We start from the raw sequence: 3,616 nt of genomic DNA, 5'->3' as shown, positions 1-3,616 counted from the left end.
GATTGCGTCGATGGCGGCGAAACTCGGAGGCGGAGGCGCTCAGGGAGTCAAGGGCGATGACGTGGTGTCTCGGGGGCAGTGAGGGTTTTGGGTGAACGAAACGTTTTGACGAAGTGATGTCAAAAATTCAGTCTGCGGAAATATATACCCGTGCGTTGTCGGTGTCACCGAGATGGAAAAATTGGTGTCACCGAGTTCCTCAACTGTCAGTAGATAGGGTAAGTCGGTGTAACTGGGTTGGTGATTTCGGTGGTACCCAGATAAGAAAACCTGATCAACTTTGAAAAATAGGTGGTGCCAAGTTTGTGGATTTGGTCACTCAAGTTTTTCAAAGAGGTTTTAGAAGGAAGCCTTTGACGATACGGAACTCCGAGTGCACCTTCACACAGAGCGATTGACAAGTGCTTGTTCAAGTTTTGTGATGAAGCATTAATAGAACTTGAGATGAGATAGCATAGATAGCTAGAGAAAGGTCCTAGGAATTCTTGTCCATCCAATTGGCAAAAGATAAGTCAAAATCCAAATAACAACAATTGGATGTCCTCGAATGATTAAAGACATCCAGACCGACATGCTCACACAATAGGAATGATGAATAAAACATGGTGAACAAGCACAAACATCCTAGCAACTATCAAGCACTTGGGCGGTGACAAAGTCATCTATATATGAGTATGTTGACATAGGAGCCAAGTAAGAATACTTGATCATAAGCACAAGTGGGGTTACGACTTTTACATAAGCATTAATGTGTTCATATCCTTAGGAGATGATTATACTCAAGGCTTAGAGTAAAGCTCCCCCTTGATATGATATCGCCACTAAGAGGGATCAACTAACCTTGGGTTTTGTCGTATAAGACTTCAAGTAGGTGAAGTAGTGGTGGATGCTCAATGTTGATGAAGACCATCTTGAGTTGGGAGCAATCCTTGTTGTTTTCATACTCTTCTCACCTACATGGGTTAGTCCCAAAGCAAAAGGAACATATGCAAGAATATCTATGGACATGGAGTGAAGCACACATGGGATAATGTCCAAAGATGCATTAATTGCCTTGTTCCTTGCTTACCTTTGAGGGAATATGTGACTCCTTGAACTAATGCATATGGTTGAGGTTTATTGCATATAGTTCTTGCCAAAAATGAATAAGAGTGAGTTTCATTGGCAGGGTCACCCCTCAAGAACTTCTAGTTCTTCCTCTTGGGAATCCACACCAAATTGATGGGAATGCTTGGAATTGTGGTAGAACTTCTTGAGGTAGAGATAGTAGTATCCTTGGGAATCCACTTGACCTTATCTTGGGGTTCTTCTTCAAATAGGTCTGTGTCATCTTGAACCTTTCCCTTGCATTTATGGTCTTGCGGTAGAAGGCCATCTTGTTAGCTTGCTCCTTCGGAAGGAGTGGACTTCTCCTCTTGGGGAACAAAATTGGGAGTGGGATATGGACCTTCTTCCCAAACATCCTCGTTGACGTTGAAGTAGACAACACCTTGTTTCTTCCGATGTCCTCCTTGCTTGCGCATAATTTCCTCAAATTGCTTACTTCCGGCAAGACTCTTGAAGAAGCATCTCTCTATAATCCCTTTCAATAGATCATTTTCTTGCTCAAGTGTAACTTGGCTAAGAGAATCGTTAGTGGAATCAACAGAGGTACTAGGAACAACATTATTGGATTTAGCTTTACCGTTGTTGTTACTAGATGAAGAAACCTTCTTGCCTTTGTTACTAGTGCTCCTAGGCTTAACTTGTGGAACAAAGTTAGACAAGAGTAATCATTTGGATAGATAAGAAGAACTCTTATTCCGAATATCATCATCGATTGCTTTTAAGAACTCATGCTCTTGCTCCAAGTTGAGCTTCTCGAAGCATAGCTTCTCATGGGTTCTTGCAAGCTCTCTATGATCTTCTAGAGTAGTCTCATGAGCTAACTTAAGAGTTTTTAATTCTTGCGTTAGTCGTTCAATTTCTTTCTTATCATCATCATTAGATTTCTCTCGACTAGCATGATAAATAGCAAGTTCATTTTCACTGCATTCACTAGCTTTATCTAGAAGCTAGTCATCTTATCATAACAAGTCATCCTCATCACTATTAAAATCAAGATACTCAGGATGTGATACCTTGGGGCCTTTAGCCATGAAGCAGTTTCCGACTCCCTCATTTGGTGAATCAAATAAGTCGTAAGAGTTGGTGCAAACAAGCGCAATTCCGGCAACACCTTCATCTTGACTATAGTCGGAGTTGGAGTGATAGCTTCTCTCGGAGTGGTGACCCGGAGCCACAAACCCATTCACTAACATGAGCTAGATATCTTCTTCTTGAACTGCTCTTGGTGTATTTGTCCTTCTTCTCCGGTTCCTTTCATCTCCGTGGGTGTCCTCTTTCATAGTGATCTTATCTACTCCTTCTCTCTCTACGAGGTGACTCATCTCTCGAGCTTCGTCTTCGAGGTGACTCTTCTCTTCATTTCTAGGGAGCCGAGCACTCATTTGAGTAGTGTCCGGGCTTCCCACAATTGTAGCAGTTTTGGTCATGACTGTACGAATGCTTCTCATCATGTCTTGAACTTGAGGTTCTATCTTTTCCTCTACCCTTGTAGAACTTGTTGAATTTTCTAACAGTGAGGCTTATCTCTTCATCAGTGACAAGATTGTCTTTTGAAGTAGCGGGAGCATCACATGAAGATTTATAGGCACCGCTTGGCTTGTTGTGCAGCTCATCTTTGTCCTTGAGTGACATCTCATGAGCAAAAATCCTACCAATGACTTAAGTTGGCTTTAGATCTTGGATCAATGTGCACACTATGTCATACTTGCCATCAAAAGCTCTAAGTATCTTCTTGATGATGAATTTGTCGGGCATCTCTTCGCTTCCTAAGACGGCAATCTCATTGGTGATGAGAGCTAGCCTAGAGTACATTTCAACGACTCCTTCACCATCCTTCCTCTTGAACTTGTCAAGCTGACTTTGAAACATATCCAACTTAGATTCTCTGACAGAATCAATACCTTCGTGCATATCAACCAAAGTATAACAAATTTCTTTTGCATTCTCAAGACGACTGATTTTGTTGAATTCTTTGGGGCCAAGGCAGTTGAAGATGATATCGCAGGCTTGAGTATTAAGTTGCAACATCTTCGGTTCATCAGCTGTCGTATCATGATTTGGTTCATGGCCTTCTCCAAAGAAGTTACCTTGCACACCAACACGTATAACGGCCCAAACATGAGTATTAAAGCCAAGTATATGCATTTTCATTTTATGCTTCCAACTAGCAAAATTAGTACATCGAAGTAAGGACCTCTACGACGATAATTTTCCTCACTAGATGCCATACTCTCCTAGGTTGCTAAACCAATGGAATGGAGACCAAGGCTCTGATACCACTTGTTGGTTCGAAAGTATGTCTAGAGGGGGGTGACTAGACTACTTGACAAGATAAATTTTTTGCCTTTTCCCAATTTTACTTGAGAGGCAGCTACCGTAGTTATAACAAGTCAAGTACACCCTACACATGCAGTTCTAATTGTATAGAAGTGGAAAGTAAACATGCAAGTGTAAAGTAGAGGAGTAAGGTTGGGAGATCAAACGCGTGAGGTTGACACGGCGATTTTTG

The sequence above is a fragment of the Hordeum vulgare genome, chromosome 2H (genome assembly GCF_904849725.1).
Source record: "Hordeum vulgare subsp. vulgare chromosome 2H, MorexV3_pseudomolecules_assembly, whole genome shotgun sequence".
NCBI classification, from domain to species: domain Eukaryota; kingdom Viridiplantae; phylum Streptophyta; class Magnoliopsida; order Poales; family Poaceae; genus Hordeum; species Hordeum vulgare.
Note: the sequence above shows the minus strand (reverse complement) of the source record.